We start from the raw sequence: 21936 nt of genomic DNA on the forward strand, positions 1-21936 counted from the left end.
GCTGTTCGAGAGTGGAATAGTAGAGAGATAGTATGATTGTGGTTCGATGAACCCTCTGCCAAGCACTTAAATGTGAATTGCAGAGTAGTCATGTAGATGTAGATGTAGATGTAGATGTAGATGTAGATAACGATTCGACAAGCTTAGTGATTTTACGTAGGACTAGATATTTTTCTTGGTATCTAGGAAACATCCTTTGCTGAGGTATCATGGGAGTTTTTCTACGCACGAACTTTCGACATTTTAACGTTCTTTTTTTTTTACTCGTGTGGACGGTTCGGTAGTGCACCATATTTTATCTTGAAATGGAACGTGATCTACGATGGAACACATTTTAGATGCAAATCAACTGCATCTCTTTCCTATCTCAACAATTTCCATCTTGAAAATGTTAGTGTTAGTTGCGAATAGCTTGTATTTAAAAACTTATTTAACTTTTAACTATTTATGATGGAACTAAATTCGATTCATTTAGTGATTATTAGTATAGAGCATGTGACATTATTTTGGTTTAGCCATTAAGAATATGTCATCTAGTAAGTATCTGAATAGTGTACGGAGCAAAGATGCAATATAAACAAAGGAGACCATATATCTATATTATAATGCTTCCTTAACCAGATGTCAAATTTTTCATACTTCAACGCTCTGTCTCTTCTGGTCCTTGATTCTGGGTGGACGTGTTGCTTGTCAGACAACAACATATTTATCACGTTACCTTTCATTCAGAGGCTGTTGCACAAGGCGACCGTTATTTTGATTTGTAAATAATAGATTTCAAGTATCAGTCGTCCTTTGGAATTTTTATTGTTGGTCTGGCTTTGTAAACCCTCCATGAACTGTGTACAAAGCCAGACCAACAGTCATTACATGCATTGATGAAAAAAGGATAGTGCATTGAGAATGGCTAGTTGCTAGCTGAAATCTATTATTTACAAATATATATTTACTGTAAAATTTTTACAGTGTGTTTTGGAAAGGGAGCCAGTTTCTTTCACTTCTAAATTGCTTAATCCTGAAAATGATTCCTGGATACACCGTGGCTGCAAACTTCGGAAAACACGGCGACATTTATGACTGCATTATACTGCATTCTTTATCACGGGGCTGGACGGTGCACCATTCAAGAAAGAAGCGGTAAATATCACTGTGTTCAAAGGAGATTTAATGTATCGATTTTGCTGTTACAATGGTAATTGTAACGAGATACTGTGGAGGTGCGAAGTTAGGCGCGTGAATTTGTGCTGGTGAAAGTATCCGCGTGCCACACACCTCTTTATGGCGCCAGTACTTAAACACCAGTATAACAGATGAATAATGTAGCACAGCAACGATAAGATTTTGATTGCAATAGTTCTCAATTTAAATAGAATATTTGTTTCTTGATAAGTGACTATGTTGTACATTGGAACTGTTTCTCACATTTGGAAAAATCTTAATTTTCTGGAATAATTTTTGTAAATTGTTTTAGAGAAAGACTGCAACACTCACAAAGTGAACGGAGTAAGAAAATAGTGGTCAAAATAAATGTAGCACCTTGCTTTATTATCAGTACTGGACATAACAGGAAGCAAAACTGTTCTGTCAGATGCAGTCATAAAACAGAAAAACAAACAATATTAGTTGCTACTCAAACAAAAAATGAAAAAGCAAGCCCTTTCAAAAAAACTTTACTGCAAACGTTCAGTTTCTTCTCAATATCATATTGCACATCACATTGTTTACGAACCTTTTGGACCCTTGCAATTGATGACACTTCTGAATGCGGTGAGGCATACCACTTGCCAAACTGCCAACATAGGCCTGTGCGATATTGTTCCACTCCTCCGCAGTTGCTTCTTTGATGCCCTGTAAGGTTTCTGGCTGGATGGGACGATAGCAAACCGTTCGTCTTATAGCATGGCCCACACATCATCAATGCAGCTGAGATCTGGAGAATAGAGTGTCATTCCATCAGACTGATTATATGCTCCACTAGGAAGGTGCACACTATATTGTGACGGTGGGGGGCATGCAGTGTCGTCCATCAGTGCGAATCCCGCTCTAAGATGTTCAAAAAAATGGAGCCACAGTCCCAATACTTCACTCCAGCCAGCTTTTCATGTATTGGCACACGGGGTGTCCTGAGACCACACACTATCCAACCTCAAAACATGACTGAACCGCCTTGATTAGGTTAGATTCAATTTTCGTTCCATAGACCTAAAAAATGCGTAGGTGTGGAACATGTCAAAGTATGACATAAAAACATAAAACATTTGAATATAATATTTACTACCCTGATCATTTGTTAGGAGATAGTCAAAATAAGTTTATATAATGCAGTAAAATGGGACTAATATTTACAGAATCAACACACTATCAGATTGAAACACTGTTATGCACTATTAATAAATCTGTCATACACAAAATACCTACTCATGACTTGTGACGAAGTGTTGTAAAAACTGAAAGCTAACATTTTTATGTAAGCTGACTTAACCGTCTCTGTTAAGATATTCATCTGAGTAGGAGTTGCGTCTCAAGAAGTCTTTAAAACTCTGTTTAAACCGTGCTTTATGTGAAACCAAGTTTTTAATAGTTGCTGGAAATGTATTAAAATGTGTTCCTGAATATTCGACCCCTTTTTGGACCAAGGAAAGTGATTTTAGGCCTTTATGTAGATTGTTCTTATTCCTAGTATTGATACTGTGAACTGAGCTATTGGTTGGAAATATAGATGTTTTACTTGCAAAAAATTTCATTACGGAATAAATATACTGAGAAGCAGTGGTTAGAAAGTTCCTTCAACAGGTTTCTACAAGATGTTCTCGAATTTCCACCACAAATGATTCTTATCACACGCTTTTGCACCCTAAAAACTTTCTCGGTTTGATGAGTTGCCCCAGAATATGATCCAATACGAGATAATAGAACGAAAGTATGCAAATTCTTTTTATATTTACATCTCATACATCTGACATCAATCTCACGGCAAATACAGCGTTGTTTACGCGCTTAAGTAATTCTGTCGTATGCCCTTCCCAACTGAATTTATTATCGCGTTGTAATCCCAGAAATTTAACATTGTCAACCTCTTCGATCTGCATGTCTTCATACATTATACTCATGCTGGAAGGAAGTCTCTTACAGGTTCTGAACTGCTTACAGTGGGTCTTCTCAAAGTTCTAAATCTGTACTTGACTTGCTACTTATTGCAATGTTTGTATCATCTGCAAACAAAACGAACTTAACAGAGACGTGCATTCCTAAGACTCAACACACATATTCCAAGAAAAAAAGACTCAACCATGAAGGAGCTATCCGAATGAGACGGACATAGGTAGATGTCCTCCACAAGTACAGACAAATAAATGATTAGTTTAAAAAAAAATGGATAATTTATTCAAGAGAAAGAGCTTCAAAAATTGAGGAAGTCGATAAAGAGTCGGTTTACCTCTGGTCCGTGATTAAGCAGTAACTCGGCTTGGCATTGATAAAGTGTATGAAATCTTATGGGACTTAACTGCTAGGGTCATCAGTCCCCAAGCTTAGACACTACTTAACATAAATTATCCTAACACCCATGCCCGAGGGAGGACTCGAACCTCCGCCAGGATAAGCTGCACAGTCCAGGACTGCAGCGCCCCAGACCACTCGGCTAATCCCGTGCGAATGACACTGATAAAGATCTTTAATGTGCTCATGAGGAATATCTCGTCAAACTCTGTCCAATTGGCACGTTAGATCGTCAAAAACGGGACCTGGTCGTATGGTTCTGCTCATAACGTTCCAAACGTTCTCAATTGGAAAGACTTACAGCGACCTTTCTGGTCAAGATACGGTTTGTTAAGCGAGAAGATAAGCAGTATAAACACAAGCAGCTGTGCAGGCGGGCATTATCGCGCTGAAATGTAAGCCTAGGATGGCTTGCTCCCACATAACGGGGCGTGGAATATCGTAGACGTAGCTCTGTGCTGTAGGGGTGCCACGGATGACAACCAATAGGCTACTCCTATTATAAAAAAAAAGAAAAAAGACGGCTCCCCAGACCACGACTCCTGGGTTCGGGTCTTACGGCGGGTGACAAACAGGTTGGCATCCCCCGCTGTCCAGGTCGTCTCCAGACACGTCTTCAGCCTGGAATCTCATTGACTGGAGTAGAATTGTCTTCAGTGATCAGTACTGCTTCGAGCTGAACTCCGACGGCCAGCGAAAACGTGTCTTGAGACGCCCCACACAGGAGTGGGATACGAACACGTCACTGACTTTCTCGATTTGTGAAGCACTCTCTTGAATCCATGATCCAGTTTTTCTGAAAATTTAATTATTTGTTTGTCTATACATGTACATCATTTCTACCGACGCACGTCCCTTTCGAATAATACATCTCCATGCGCCTCCATCCATACTCCGCAAGCCACTTGACGGTGTGTAGCGGAGGGTACCTTGAGTACCTCTATAGGTTCTCCCTTCTATTCTAGTCTCGTATTGTTCGTGGAAAGAAAGATTGTCGGTATGAATCTGTGTGGGCTCTAATCTCTCTGACTTTATTCTCTTGGTCTCTCTGCGAGATATACGTAGGAGGGAGCAATATACTGCTTGACTCCTCACTGAATGTATGTTCTCGAAACTTCAACAAAAGCCCGTAGCGAGCTACTGAGCGTCTGTCCTGCAGAGTCTTCCACTGGAGTTTATCTGTCATCTCCGTAACGCTTTCGCGATTACTAACTAACCCTGCAACGAAGCGCGCTGCTCTGCACTGGATCTTCTCTATCTCTTCTATCAACCCTATCTGGTACGGATCCCACACTGCTGAGCAGTATTCAAGCAGCGGGCGAACAAGCGTACTGTAACCTACTTCCATTGTTTTCGGATTGCCTTTCCTTAGGATTCTTCCAATGAATCTCAGTCTGGCATCTGCTTTACCGACGATCAACTTTATATGATCATTCCATTTTAAATCACTCCTAATGCGTACTCCCAGATAATTTATGGCATTAACTGCTCCCAGTTGCTGACCTGCTATATTGTAGCTACATGGCAAGGGATCTATCTTTCTATGTATTCGCAGCACATTACACTTGTCTACATTGAGATTCCACCGCCATTCCCTGCACCATGCGTCAATTCGTTGTAGATCCTCCTGCATTTCAGTACAATTTTCCATTGTTACAACCTCTCCATATACCACAGCATCATCCGCAGAAAGTCTCAGTTATTAGTACTATTATTATGCAAACTATGGTATGTTTTTGCGCCATGTGGCCTAAGACAAGACCTAATGGTAGACAAGATGGTGCTCGACGCTAGACTTATTCAGTGTAACGGTGGCGCTACTTCTGTGACACTCACCCCGGACGCAGCGGATGTAGTTGTTGAACTCCTTCTGCAGGCGGTTTGCGGCATTCTGCTGGCGTGTGAAGTTCTGCAAGTGCTCGTCGAAAATTTCGTCTGCAGTGCGGTCCACCTTCCCCAAGTTCTGGAGGATCTATGAACAGAGAAGAAAAATGTCTCGTCAGCAAATAAATAGTAACAGACAGGTTCACAGTTCTAAGAGCCGGGAAAAGAAAGTCATTATGGGCCTCACTGTACGTCAGCAACTTAGCGGAACAAGTCAATATTTTGGTTTGTGCCGCAGCCGACAGGCTGAACGCATAAATCAGATTTAGCACAGAGTCGGAAACATGAAGATGTAAAAAGTGAGACACTGTGCTAGGAGCCTGTCCATTTGCGTTTTGTGCAGCTCTTTGGAATTCTCAACTTTTCTCGGATAAAATTGTCTTTCTTTCACTTGCGCCGTTGTCCCGCAATGGTCGCAGGGTCGGCGTGGTTACAACGGTTTTGGCAAGGTTAATTGAAAGGGGTGGCCGGACGCCCTTCCTGCCGCCACCCCATACCACCCCCCCCCCTCCCCCCCCCCCCCCCCCCAGAGCGGAATCAGTGAGCCCCAGGCAGTGTTACAAATGTCTGTATGTCGTGTAACTGAGGCGGGATGTGGGACCAGCCCGGCATTCACCTAGTAGGAAGTGGAAAACCGCCTAAAAACCACATCCAGGCTGGCCGGCAATCCGGCCATCGTTGTTAATCCGCCGGGCCGATTCCATCCTGGACCGGCGCGCCTACCCGAGTCCAGGAAGCAGCGCATTAGCGCCCTCGGCTAACCTGGCGGGTCTTTTCTCGGATAAAATATGCGAAAGAATATGTACAAATTTTACCGAAACCAGAATGCACTTACAAGCGTCTAAGAATGTGAAAGAATAGCCATGGTTGAGAAGGGAGTGAGCAAACTGGACTCGCTTTACGGGGGACAACGGTTCAATCACGCGTCCAGCCATCCTGATTTAGGTTTTCCGTGATTTCCCTAAATCGCTCCAGGAAAATGCCGGTATGGTTCCTCTGAAAGGGCACGACCGACTTCCTTCCCCGTCCTTCCCTAATCCGATGAGGCCGATGACGTCGCTGTTTGGTCTCTTCCCCCAAACAACCCAACCCAGCTGATGGTTCAAATACGCATTTTACACATTTAACCAGTGACTCCGTACTCCACTTGGATAGTTATTGAGACGGGTGTTACGATTAATCAAGGAAAACTCCCAGTTGGGAAACGGGGCCAAAATTAGTTGGTTACTGCCGAGTTACAATTTCTTTATCAGTTGACCAGGAACTGATCCAAAATGCTAGTTGGCATGAATCCGTTTTCAAAACAATTTACAGTTAATGGCCAAGCCATTTTACTTAAAACCGACTTTGATAAAACATTTGAGAACAAATCAAAATTTTCCAAGTAATTAAATTAAAACTACTTTATCGTTAATAGCCAAGCCATTTTATTAAAAACAGACTGTGATAAAGCATTTAATGACAAAATTAAAACTTTGCAAGTAATGAAACAAAAACCACCAATTTTCATACAATTTCGCTAGCGAACATGTAGGGAGCCAACTTCTTTTAAACTTTGGCACAGCAAGATATTAAATTACAAGGGCTCGTTAACAGGGAGGCAGAACTAGCATTTTCAAAGGATGTCAAGTAGATTAAAACAATGAAAGTAAAGATACAGTTATTCACCTTTTACAATAACTAACAATTTTAAAGCCACGTAATTTTAAAAAACCACCAATGAAAGGCAAACTTAACTTTTTTTAAACAGTGGCCAAAAAAAATCAGTAAAATACAACCATTTAACGTTTTACAATAACTAATAACTTTAATACCATGTCCTACCACCCAAAATGTCCTGGGGTAAATAATTAAGCGACCGGGTATAAGGGCGGCCATAATTGTCTCCCGAAGGGTGTTCAGGCTAGAAGCGGACTAACAGACCCACAACGCCTCACATTCAGCAATCACATAGCCCTCACGTGAGGCCAGGGGAGGCCAGGGGAGGAGAAGAAGGAATCAAATCAGGAACCGTAATCCCTGCCCAAAAATGCACTTCCTCCTAGGCAGTACTAATAAGAAGTCAAAAGGTCACTGTCTATAATTACACCGGCGACAGGGACAGGAAATCCGAACGGAGGAGGGCACAAGGCAGAAAAAATGTAATCTAAAACAATAATCACTGCCCAAAAATACACTTCCTAACGGGCAGTACTAATAAGAAGCGGAACACTTCACTGTCTATAAATACACAGGCGACAGAGACAGGAAACCGGAACGCAGGAGGCCACAAGGAAGAAAAGACGCTGGTTGCACAAATCAAAATTCTTCAGTTAACATCTGAACCTTTAACCAACTTAACTTGCAGTTTATAAGAGAAACAGCAGGTGAACTCCGATGAAAAGGTTCCTCACACCCGACCGTGTCCACGTCGCCAGCGTACCCAACTGGGCACAGTCACGCAGCCACGCGCTCTGTCACGGGAGCCCTCGTCTTCTCTGCTCCCACGGCGGCGAAATACCACTCCTCAGGTTAGGCGAATTACTAGTCCATCATTCCCGCCTCCAGACGGAAAATTTGAAGCCGCGCCCACCAAGTAGTGACTCGGAACCACAGCCGTGGCCCCCGGGTGTTCACAGCAGGAGCTTACAGCCTTGTCCCGTCAACTCGTCCCCACACGTCTCGCACCGCCAGGATATACCACGCGGCTTCTCGGAACAACAGCCAACTCTCCACCGCCACGCCGCGGTCTCCTCGTACGACATTACCTAATTCCCGATTTTAAAGACCAACAGAGCAACTCTGTCACCGGTAGGCAAGCAACCGGCCATCCTCCCAAAGATCTTATTCCCTTACACAAGGCTAACAGGAAGCAACGACTCGAAGATCGATAAGACCAGACACGCCGCCAGAGGGGAATCTCAACAGAATCGTACGCAGCATAACGATAAATACGAAAGAATCAATTAACGATAAGATTCAATCTGTATATTGAGCAAGCAGTAAAGGAAACCAAAGAAAAGTTCGGAGTAGGTATTAAAATCCATGGAGAAGAAATAAAAACTTTGAGGTTCGCCGATGACATTGTAATTCTATCAGAGACAGCAAAGGACTTGGAAGAGAAGCTGAATGGATTGGACAGTGTCTTGAAACGAGGGTGTAAGATGATCATCATCAAAACCAAAACGAGAATAATGGAATGTAGTCGAATTAACTCGGGTGATGCTGCGGGAATTAGATTAGGAAATGAGACACTTAAATAGTAAAGGAGTTTTGCTATTTTGGGAGCAAAATAACTGATGATGGTCGAAGTAGAGAGGATAGAAAATGTAGATTGGCAATGGCAAGGAAAGCATTTCTGAAGAAGAGAAATTTGTTAACATCGAGTATAGATTTAAGTGTCAGGAAGTCATTTCTGAAAGTATTTCTATGGAGCGTAGCCATGTATGGAAGTGAAACATGGACGATAAATAGTTTGGACAACAAGAGAATAGAAGCTTTCGAAATGTGGTGCTACAGATGAATGCTGAAGATTAGACGGGTAGATCACATAACTAATGAGGAGGTATTGAATAGCATTGGGGAGAAGAGGAGTTTGTGGCACAACTTGACTAGAAGAAGGGATCGGTTGGTGGGACATGTTCTGAGGCATCAAGGGATCACCAATTTAGTATTGGAGGGAAACGTGGAGGGTAAAAGTCGTAGAGGGAGACCAAGAGATGAATACACTAAGCAGATTCAGAAGGATGTAGGTTGCAGCAGGTACTGGGAGATGAAGAAGCTTGCACGGGATAGAGTAGCATGGAGAGCTGCATCAAACCAGTCTCAGGACTGAAGCTACAACAACAACAACAACAACAACAATGGAATGGAAGGACTCAGAACAATGTTTACAGTGCGATATATGTTGAGAGCCGACACACGGCTCAGTCATACGGACAGTTGCCTTCCTTCACCGGCGCTTGCTTTCGGAATACACCTGGTACGATAGCGACGTGAGGAGAGGAGTGGTTTTTCTGGAATGCGGTCCGCGCGCAGGGCTACAGTTACAGGCCGGTGGAGCGGCGCGTGTCGCAGGTAGTGGCTGCGGCCGTCTCTTCACCTTGGGCTGCCGCTCGCCTCCCCAGACTGCGACACACAAGCATTGTTTACGCGACAGCCGAGCACGTTAGGGCAGACCTGTGGAGCGCTCTGACGCAGCGGTTTGGGCGTAGAAGCCGCGGCGGGCTCAGCTTTCCTGCCGGCGCTGCGTGTGACGGGATACATCTCAGAAACAGATCTGTTGACGCAGCCAGCACGGATTAAGAAAACATCGCTCTTGTGAAACATCACTGGCTCGGTTGTCCCCACGAAGTAAAGTGTGTGGCTAGGCACATTTCAGTGAGGAAAAATAGGACCGAATCTATCGACGTTAACATTCTAAGTTTATGTTTACTCCACATTTTCTTTACTGCATACCCAACACTTTTTTCACAATAAAATTCAGTCGTCAGTTCCGAATTTATTTTTATTTCGCTTTACCAATTTCGGCAAATTTGTCGTCTTTAGAAACCTACAAAATTAGGTTATTATAATTTTGGCTGTACATGTATGTGAACTATAAGAAGCGTATTACAGAAACTTACTTTGTTTAGCATATGTATATACACTCATGCTCATAAATTAATGATAACTGCAAAATGTTGTGCCACATAACGTGGCACTATACAAAACTGGCGCTAATAGCATAGGCACATAAGGAACACACACGACACAAATCTGTAAGCCGACGGTATTGGTGATAGGTTGAGAAAACGGTTCCGAAACACATGTGCTACAAACCGCCACCGTTTCCTGCGAATGTACCCCGACATCAATATGGGATATGATCACCATGCACACGTAACAGGCCGCACAACGGGTTGGCATACTCTGGATCAGGTGGTCGACCAGCTGCTGGGGTATATCCTCCCATTCTTGCAGCAGTGCTTGTCGGAGCTCCTGAAGTGTCGTACATGTTTGAAGACGTGCAGCGATACGTCGACCGAGAGCATCCCACACGTGCTCGATTGAGTGTAGGTCTGGAGAACAGGCAGGCCACTCCATTCGCCTGATATCTTCTGTTCCAAGGTACTCCTCCACGATGGCAGCTCGGTGGGGCCGAGCGTTATCATCCATCAGGAGGAAGATGGGACCCACTGCACCCCTGAAAAGGTTGATATATTATTCCAAAATGACGTCCAAATTCACCTGACCTGTTACAGTTCCTCTGTCAAAGACATGCACGGGTGTATATGCACCAATCATAATCCCACCCCACACCATCAAACTATGACCTCTACACAGGTCCCTTTGACGGACATTAAGGGGTTGGTATCTGGTTCCTGGTTCACGCCAGATGAAAACCCGGCGAGAATCTCTTTTCAGACTATATGTCGACTTGTCCATGTACATAGCCTGGGACAACTGTTCCAATGACCATGTACTGTGTTCTTGGCACCAGGCTTTACGGGCTCTCCTGTGACCAGGGGTCAGTGAAATACACCTTGCAGATCTCCAGGCGAATAAACCATGACTGTTCAGTCGATTGTAGACTGTGTGCCTGGAGACAACAGTTCCAGTGGCTGCGGTAAGATCCCGAGCAAGGCTACCTGCAGTACTCCGTGGCCGTCTGCGGGCACTGATGGTGAGATATCGGTCTTCTTGTGGTATTGTGCACTGTGGACGTCCCGGACTGTAGCGCCTGGACACGTTTCCTGTCTGCTGGAATCGTTGCCATAATCTTGAGATCACACTTTGTGGCATACAGAGGGCCCGTGCTACGACCTGCTGTGTTTGACCTGCCTCCAGTCGCCCAAGTATTCTACCCCTCATAATGTCATCAATTTGTGTTCTTTGAGCCATTTGCAACTCACAATCACCATTAGCACGTTTGAAAACGTATCCACACTTACTCACTGCACTGCACTGCACTGCACTCTGACATGCACCAACACACCTCTGCGTATGTGGACTGCTGCCAGCGTCACCGTGCGACGACCTCTGGTCAGATGCACAGCATGGCCATACCCCGAGGTAATATAAACCCGCAAACCGCCCAGAAGAGCGTTGTTTCACCATGTATCAGAATTACCCTTAATATATCAGCCTGAGTGTGTCTTCATAGAAGCGTAGTCCCATGACATGTCCGGAAATGTAATGCGATCTTTGTGAACAGAGACTGAAAATTTACGGAAACTGAATCACATCTATCCTCGCGTAGTGGCCGCGCGGTTAGAGGCGCTATGTCTCGGTCTGTGCAGTCCCTCGTGCCAGAGGTTCGAGTCTTCCCTTGGGCGCAGGCGTGTGTGTTGTTCTTAGCATTAGTTAGCATAGTGTGTAAGTCTAGGGACCAATGACCTCAGCAGTTTAGTCACTTAGGAATTCACACACATATGAACAAACATCTATTTACATGCCAAGCTGGGCTTGGGGAGGTGCGTCAGCCCCGGATCGAATCTGCCTGGCGGTTTAATTACGAGGGCCAGTGTGCCACCCAACCTGGATGTGATTTTAGGCGGTTTTCCACATCCCACTAGGTGAGTACTGAGCTGGTCCCCATGTCCCGTCTCAGTTACACGACTCGCAGATCATACCATGGCTTACACTAGACTCAGGTAGCTGGGGTACACTAATTCCGTCCCAGAGGATACAGGGTGGCGACAGGAAGGGGATCCGGGCTCCCTCTGACACTAACAGTGCCAAATTCATAGGAACAGGGCCGACCCCGTGGGACAAAGGCCCAAAGAAATGATTATCAATGCACATGGGAAGCTGTTGTGCTAGCAACAAGGAACATACATAAAAGCATATAGAAACACAACCAAGGTATATGAAGAAGCTATATGTAATACATTCGCAAGAGATGGTTTCTTTTCGAAGTTTATAAGAGATGATTTGCATTCAAAATAGTGTATTTTTAATGCAAGTTAATCATTGACAACTGTTAAACCATTCCTAAATAAATTACTGTAACACACGTTTTGAACTTCACATAAATGTATAGCCCAGCACTGAAGATTTATAATATCCCTAATTTTGTAGGTTTCAGAAGATAAATAAGTTGTTAAAACTGCTAAGATCTAATAAAAATATATTTGCAACTGAAAACTTATTCTGAAAAACATACTACAGTTGCTGCAAAGTACAGCCATGAATAACGCAATAATCAACACAATTACGAGTAGTACCTTTCAGTTGAGCGCGCAAATCTCAACTTTTCCAACAGGCAGCGTAGCGTTATAAAAATCACTGCAGTTTTCAGCATATTTGAAGGATGTGTACAATTCATTTTTTTGTTAGATCAAGTAAACACCTGTACCGATGGTCCCTCTAATGTTCATAATAAAGATAACCCTTCCCGTGAATGCGTTCGAAGGAAGTGCACTCAAATAACAAACACTGCACATTTCTGAACGCCAATCAGTTCTATTCACTTACCAACAAAATAAATCAGAAACCATTGCGATCTCTGAATAAATATTATCTACACTATCGGAATCAGAAGCACAAATTTCTTAAAGCGTTTATTATCGGTTCTGCCAACAGTAGCAGTATTTATTAGGCGACTAGTTTCGAATCCTTACAAGTTATTTTCAGGCCCTGCCTACTGAAGCTGAACTGACTGCGACTGGCCCTAATAATAAACAGTGAGTGTGAAGCAAAGCAAGCGCTGTATCATGTATAAGATACAGAGGCGAGCGAGTGCACGGGACTTACCCTAGTTCACTGCTAGTAGCGTCACGTCATCGTAACGCGCCTGCATATAATATTGCACCACATTTAACATAAAAGTAAAAATTAAGATTTGTGTGTAAAACTTTGTTAAAGTATAGTTCTATGTAATAATGTTTCAGGTAACAAATCTTAATGTTATAAAATTAGTAGTTTACGTAAAATTCACGTTTTGAAAGAAAAATAGGAGGCGCTAAATAATGACGCTAGGAAGCCAAAATTTGGTGAGAAGGTGCAGTAAGAAGTCATTAATGAGTGGTGCTGGTTTCCAAAACCATAAAACTAAAATTGACTCCAGAGTCCGCGTTTTTCGGAAAAATCAGAGGCGCGAAATAATAGAGCTACAATATTGAAAATTGGTAGGATGCTTCAGTTCACCCTAATAATAATAATGGAAATACCACAATCAGTTACCTCTTCTAGTTTTTTAGTAATTTAGTAAAAACTACTTTTGTGAGTAAAATGTACATAAGCATTATAGATTAAGTACTTTAAATTTTAATGATAAAACAAATTCTTTAAGACCAATGATCAGATAGGACAATTAACAAAGCTACACCAAGTTTTAGTCTTGTAGCATAATTAACAGCTGATACAAGTCTTGATAAAGCTATGGTTCAGAGGTAACAATCTACCGTTAGTTCCATTGTAAAAATTCTAGAGAGTAAAGTTTTAATTTTAGCGGGCTGAGGTTTTCTACGTGCTTCTGTACTGCTCAGATGTATGTATACAAAAATTGAGAAGTTTGTAAAGCTATTATTAAATGTGATATTTAAGATTATGTGCCTGAGATAGCGATCATTTGGAGGCTGCAGGCATCTGCATAGGAACGAAAAGAACAGATGCTCTCTTGGCGGTACGCGCCGGAGCTATATAAAAAGAGCGGCAGAGGCAGTAGTAAGCTCACTCCGCATTAGACCAACGCCTAGTCCACGCGAGCTTAACGTCCGATCGCGCCTCGCCTCGGGTGACGTCATAGCGGGCTGTGACATGCGCGTACTTAGCAATGTAAACGGACATTGAAAATCGCGAGGACTGTACACCGTCCTGGATCGTTTAGACTTCGGTAACAAACTGTTATTGTGCCGTCCGTGTGAAGTATAATTCCGCGTGGCAAGTGGTGACTAACTCCACTTTTAAGGCGAGCATTAATCTTTTTTTTTAACATTATTGCGAACTATTAATAGAGCACCGTTAGTTAGAGTAATGAACTATTCGGGAGGAACTTGCCGTAGAAGTCGCCTCTGAACTATTAAACGATTGGCTGAATTAACAATATTTAATGTCTTTAGCATTTTCAGAACTTTCGAGTAATTTGTGTGAGCCTTTAAGATAATAAAATCTTGTTTGGAACTTTAAATTTTATTGAAGCAGCCCTAATCCCGTGAAGAACTATGGATATTTTTCGTTTAGCTGGGCTGTACAGGAATGTGGCCGTGCAGACTGGGAACTAAGGTCAGTAAGTTTCCCTTCGCTTTCTGACTGGCCACCAAATTAGTTGCCAGGCTCGCGTGATTTAAGGTGGCAATGTTCAACTTTCATTCAACATTAAACAACGACTTCTTCGCCGTCCCACATATGTTGCATCGGCAATAGTCTGTTACGTGAAATGAACATTCAAACAACTCATTCGACAACTTCTTCGCCGCCCCACAAGTGGTAATACATACTCTATGGATGTTAGCACGATGAATGTCACAATTCACGAAGTCAAAATCAAACTCACTTGTTTGTTTTGGGGCGCCAAAACAACTAAGGTCATACGCTCCCATGTCAGAACCGTACAATACGAAAGCGAAAAAGGAGTTAAAAGCGACTACTAGTTAACACTAGAAATACCGGACTTTTCAGTACCCCTAGTAGTACCATGTTGATCATTTTTTACCCACAGTAGGAAACAATCATTTTATTCTTATTTGGGTGGTATTTATTGAGTGCCACCATGTTGGAAATATGTTCAGGAAGACTAAACTGTAACCATAGAATTATTTGGTCTCTAAGATGAATAGTACATCGTCAAACATAAATTTCTAGAAACAAACCTTCTTTAATTTTTAATTTTACGGCAGAAATTCCACAGTCTCAATCATCACTAAAACAAATAAGTTGAGTTACAGAGTTTTTCTTCATAAAAATATTGACACAATCAAAAAGTATAGTTTATGTGAGTGCTAATAGCATTTTTACTTTCGCAGACACATTAAGCATCGAGTATTTGTGAAAGATTCTAAAACGCAGCAGGTGACAAATTCTCTACCTGTTTTCTTGCTTATTGTAATCGAGGAACTAAAACACAAGGACAAATAACTTCAGTCTGCAATTATAAATATTTGGAAATATTTAGGAAAAAAGGATTGACAATTGCCTAAGCTGGGATGGGCTCATAGTTCAGACATTCGAGAAGACTTGTTGTTTGGCAGCTTTTGCATACACATTTGTTGCACTTTAAGCATACGTTTGATGTTTTATTCCCCTTTGTTCTTTTGTTGTTTGCAGGAAACTTGAATTCGACATCACCTTGTACTTCCATATTGACCAGTGCCAGTATCGAGTGCCTGCAAAGAGATTGGCTCCTCTCTGCAGTTTGCAGAGGGCAGCAAGCTTATCTGCCACTCTCAGGATAGTCTCTGTGAGAAATGGTTAGAGGTAAGTAACTTAAAAATTGTGAGAATGCTGATCATAGCAAGATCAAGAATATTGTAAAATACATGTGCAGGTCATCGGTGGGTGCCAGCTTGGACAGTGTAGATTGGTCAACTATATCGACTCCACCCTTAGTTTCATTATAAAACTTCAGAGTTTCTCGAAATTTCTTCTCAGTATTCTTAGTCATCTGACATCCAGCATGCATGTTACTCAGAATAAGGATTTTTTTTTCTTTTTCCGATGGTATGCGCCGGCAGTTGTGGCCGAGCGGTTCTAAGCGCTTCAGTCTGGAACCGCGCAACCGCTACGGTCGCAGGTTCGAATCCTGCCACGGGCATGGATGTGTGTGATGTCCTTAGGTTAGTTAGGTTTAATTAGATCTACGTTATAGGCGAGTGATGACCTCAGAAGTTAAATCCCGTAGTGCTCAGAACCATTTGAACCTTGGAATGCTGTGAGAAGATTGTCGCACACAATGCGTCGTCTCCACTTTACGTCGCAGGGAGGAACTCCTTGAGTCACCTCCGATGAGTGCCAATTCAACTTGTTTCTTTTTATTTCAGCTCAACTACCAGTTTCATGGTTGGCGAAGAAGTTGTCAGACGTGATGTTCCGTAAGGGGACGCGCCTGACTTCTGCTGTCGTGTAAGAACTATTAGCAGTGTTCCAGGCTTTCTCACTGTATGTGTTTCACTGCGGCTTCCCGGTGTCACTCCATAGGTCTACGTGTCGCCAGTCGGTATAAAACGAAAAGCCGCTGTAATGTAATAAAATATGAGCTGTGACTGGTATAAAAAAGAAACACACATTAATGCAATGGTTCAGCATCAAAGCGAAGTAAGTATTGTAGGAATGTTATTAACAGTGTAATGTGTTGTTTAAAGTAGTCTGACGTCTATAAGCACTCAGTAAACTAGCTTAGCTCTCAGGATACTTACGTAATCGTCGATAATTAATTGTCATTTCTCATTTATCCAACACTAGGCTCGTGGGAAGTCGTGTGCTTATTGCACCAGAGTATATTTGCCAAGTCTGTTCCATGAACACTACTGTAATACGTCACTTATCGTGGTTTCGTCTCGATTCCCCAATATAAGATAACAAGAGTAGCATCTACAAATGAAATCTTATAATGTAACTGGAATCCTGAGACAAGACCTTTTCTGCCTGGGATGTTATCTCGTTATATAAAGAAAATCTGTAAGCAACATTGTTCAATTATTAGTAGCTGCCTCCGGTCTCGTGGGATCTGATTGGTTGGTTTGTGGGATTAAAGGGACCAGACTACTATGGTCATCGGTCCCTTGTTCCATGAAAAACTAAAACCACCCGAAGAGAATAAAAAAACGAACAGGAAAGACAGAAGACGAAACAGGACAAGAAATACTCTGACAGAGACCAGACAAAACGAATTAAAACACACAGTGTGACGGTGGTTGGCCGACCGTAGAGAAAGAGAGGAAAAGCCAACCACCGAGAACACATTAAAAACTCAGTTTAAAATCAGAGGCCAAAGGCCAGAATCAACAAAAAACAATAAAAGAAAACACTCAGATTAAATGATAAAAAAAACCTGCCCGAATAAAACGTAAAACTAAGTCAGCCATAGCAGAGTCATCTGTTAAAAGCACAGGGAGCGTGTCAGGCAGTGCGATCGACTGCCTGAGCACAGCTAAAAGTGGACAGTCCAATAAAATGTGGACCACTGTCAAAACGGAGCCGCAGCGACAAAGGTGGGTCCTCACGTCGCAACAGGTGGCCGTGCGTCAGCCATGTGTGCCCAATGCGCAGCCTGCAGAGGACAACACACTCCTTGCGAGAGGCCCGCAAGGAGGAGCGCCACATACCGGTAGCCTCCTTGATGGCCCGAAGTTTGTTTCGTGAAGGCAGGGCGCGCCATTCAGTGTCCCAAAGGTCCAGAATTTTGCTGCGTAGGAACGCTCGCAAATCTGTCTCCGGGAGGCTAATGTCCAGAGATGGTGTACTGGTGGCCTCTTTCGCCAGGCGGTCAACATTCTCATTGCCGGGTATCCCAACATGGCCTGGGGTCCACACGAAGACCACAGAGCAGCCGCAAAGCGCAAGAGTATGCAGGGACTCCTGGATAGCCATCACCAGACGAGAACGAGGGAAACACTGGTCGAGAGCTCGTAAACCGCTCAGGGAATCGCTACAGATAACGAAAGACTCACCTGAGCAGGAGCGGATATACTCTAGGGCGCGAAAGATGGCGACCAGCTCAGCAGTGTAAACACTGCAGCCAGCCGGCAACGAACGTTGTTTAGAATTGTCCCCTAGAGTTAGTACATAACCGACACGACCAGCAACCATCGAACCTTCAGTGTATACAACGCCAGAGCCCTGATACGTGGCCAGGATGGAATAAAAGCGGCGTCGCAAGGCCTCCGGAGGGACTGAGTCCTTCGGGTCCTGTGCCAAGTGGAGCCGAAGGCAAGGGCGAGGAACACACCACGGGGGTGTACGCAATGTGGCCCGGAAAGGAGGTGGAACAGTGAGAACCCTAAGCCCGGAAAGAAGCTCTTTGACTCGGACCGCGATCGTACAACCTGACCGAGACCGACGATTGCGGGAACAGGACACGATAATTTGGATGCCCAGGCAAGCTAATAAACATGGGCAGCATAAGCAGCCAGTAATTGTTGGCGTCGTAACCGCAGTGGAGGGACACCTGCCTCCACAAGTATGCTGTCCACAGGGCTGGTTCGGAAGGCACCAGTGGCAAGGCGTATCCCGCTGTGTAGGATTGGGTCCAGCACCCGCAACGCAGATGGGGATGCTGAGCCATAAGCCAGACTCCCGTAGTCCAGATGGGACTGGATTAACGCCTGGTAAAGCCGTAGGAGAGTAGATCGGTCGGCGCCCCACCTGGTGTGGCTCAGGCATCGCAGCCATTTAGATGCCGCCAACACGCCTGTTTAAGCTGCCGAATATGAGGCAGCCAAGTCAACCGGGCATCAAAGACCATCCCCAAAAACCTATGTGACTCCACCACTTTAAGAAGCTCGCCGTCAAGATAAAGCCACGGCTCCGGGTGAACAGTGCGTCGCTGGCAGAAATGCATAACGCAGGTCTTGGCTCCGGGCGTGGGATCTAAAAAAAAGTCAATTGTCATAACCGACGGCACGTCTCTTAGATGAGCTAAAACAAAAATGTTAAAGATTTTTCTAAGATGGCGCCTAACAACGAAATTTTTTTGTTAAGGCCCATATCTACTTAAGACAATAAAGCCATCAGATTTACGATAGATTGACCACATACACAAGTTCTTTTGACAAAATAACCATATTTTTCGGGTTTTAAGTGGAGCTTACACTATCAGCTGGTACAGCAAGATGAGCTTAACGCAAGAACGTCCGCTTTGGTCCGAATCCAAGCAGAATAGACAAGCGAATGACAAAGGAAAGGTATTTCATGCGTAGAAGCGCAAGAGTCCATGGAATAACACGCCCATTGTAGTTCTCTCTCTTCTTCTTTGGCGTATTTTTCGATTATTTATAAAATTTGGCGTAATATTTAGTTTACATTTTATTAAAACCCAAGTCCACCCAGGAGAAACAGTACCCGCGCTGATATAATGTATCTTGAGACCTCCAAATTCTTCGCATTTCTTGTTATTTTTGGCCCAAAGTGTCGTAATATACTCCATCTCGTGAATAATGTCGAGGCACGCCCAGAAACTGTTTAGTGTCTGAAATTCGCTTTTATTGATATCAAATACCGTTAAAATGGGTATGGGTCAAAAGTGACTCACATGGTACTACTGGTAAAACAGGTAAATTTTTCATACTTCTAGGTTGGCTAGGGAGGAAATTTTGGTGAGTTTTTCAACCCCATAAATGATTAAGTCAGGGGAGCGTTTGGTCCTGCAAGGATTATGGAGGGGGGTAGGCCTCTCAGAGAAAACCCCGTGGGTCAAAAATAGTACTTCCAGTGTTAAACTAAATCGATGGAAGGAAAGGCAGCTAAAAACAGGGACTACTTCTTGGATGGTGGTGGTGGTGGTGGTGGTGGTGATTGGTTTGTGGGGCGTTCAACTACGTGGGTATCAGCGCCCATACAAATCAACCTTTTGTCAGGCCAGTCTCGCCACTGTCATGAATGATGATTAAATGATAACACAAACACCCAGTCATCTCGAGGCAGACGAAGATCGCTGACCCGACCGGGAATCGAACCCATGACCCCGTGCTCGGGGAGCGAGAACGCGATCGCGAGACCACGAGCTGGGGACTTTCTCTTGGAGGAAGGGCCGTGAAATACGCCATAGACACAACGGAGGTCCTGAACTACAGATTAAATGTCGTTCACCAATTGCGACGTGGTCGCGTATAAAAACAGTGATCCAATAGTGTCAAATGTTTTTTATTCCAGTCTCTGGTCACAATATGAATTCTTCAGACGATGACCAGCTTCTGTCCGTAATGACCATCATCAGATCTATAATGCACAAATATATACACGTAGTGAGCAATATGTCTTTCAGCATAATACAGCAATACGTATCACAATATAGTATCATACAACCAGGGAGATGTACAGAAAATACGGTAAAACATAGATTAGATTAAAAGGAAATATATTAATAGAATAGGACCGATCCTTCTTATGGTGAATTTACGGTCAACAGTTAATATACGTATTACATTGCCTGTAGCAACCTATAAATTGCCTGTGAAAGATAAAATATGTATATGGCAGCTTAAAAAAGGACAGATCAATGATTTTTTAATAATTTTATATGGGTGACTGTATTCGTAATTTAGTTTCTATGATAGTTATCAATTTTAAAAGTCTGCTACATGTATTTAACATAATGTGTTTTTATCAGATTATGTTTTTTGCGTAAATGATGACTACAAGTCAGCCGACAGTAGCGACATCTAGGGATGATGTAGGCAAACAGATTTCTGCTAGCTACTGTACTTCAGTAGCCAGTTGCAATACTGACTGTGTGGACGATGTGGCCTATTCTACACCTTAGTTTAGATCTATATGACGATGCTATGCTGATTATATATTTTGACGATGCCATTATGGCCTTACCATTTTAGGACATGGTGTAAAAACGGTGTGTTTTACCGTATTTTCTGTACATCTCCGTGGTTGTATGATAGTATATTGTGATACGTATTGCAGTATTATGTTGAAAGACACACTCCTCACTAGGTGTATATATTTGTATATTGTAGATCTGAGGATGGTCATTACGGACTGAAACCGGTCATCGTCTAAAGAATTCATATTGTGATCAAAGACTGGAATAAAAAAGCATTTAAATGTCCTTCGCCATATTGCTACAGCGGATAAAAAGTAAAACGCGGTCGACAGGTCGTGTGTCGTTCGCTGGAACGGCCGACAACTCAACGGCAAATATAAATTAGAATGTAAGCGGTTAAAAGAAAGGGCATCCTATCAGGAAATGACGGACCGTCAATGGTTGATGACACTAAGCACAAAGTGGTGGATCACCACTTAAATGGCGATAGTTAATCATGGATTTCTTTTAGATAACCTAAATCATTATGGTTCGGGGTGGGGCAGTGCACAAATAGTTTAATTCATACTTAAGTGGTAGAATGCAGAAAGCTGAAATAAGTGGTTCATGTAATGTTAAAACAGCTGATTCCTCAAACTGGGGGGGGCTATCAAGTACGGGGTCCCACAGGGTTCCGTCTTAGGTCCTTCACTGTTCTTGATATACATTAATGACTTACCATTCCACATTGATGAAGATGCAAAGTTCTTTTTGCTGATGATACAAGTATAGTAATAACATCCAAAAACCAATAACTAAGTGATGTATTCGTAAATGATGTTTTTCACAAAATTATTAAGTGGTTCTCAGCAAACGGACTCTAAATTTTGATAAAACACAGTATATACAGTCCCGTACAGTAAACAGCACAACTCCAGTAATAAATTTAGACTTTGAATAGTAATCTGTAGCTAAGGTAGAATTTTCAAAATTTTTAGGTGTATCCATTGATGAGAGGTTAAACTGGAAGCAACACATTGATGGTCTGCTGAAACGTCTGAGTTCAGCTACGTATGCTATTAGGGTTATTGCAAATTTTGGTGATAAGAATCTCAGTAAATTAGCTTACTATGCCTACTTTCATTCACTGCTTTCGTATGGCATCATATTCTGGGGTAATT

Source organism: Schistocerca gregaria, chromosome 10, assembly GCF_023897955.1.
Source record: "Schistocerca gregaria isolate iqSchGreg1 chromosome 10, iqSchGreg1.2, whole genome shotgun sequence".
NCBI classification, from domain to species: Eukaryota; Metazoa; Arthropoda; class Insecta; order Orthoptera; family Acrididae; genus Schistocerca; species Schistocerca gregaria.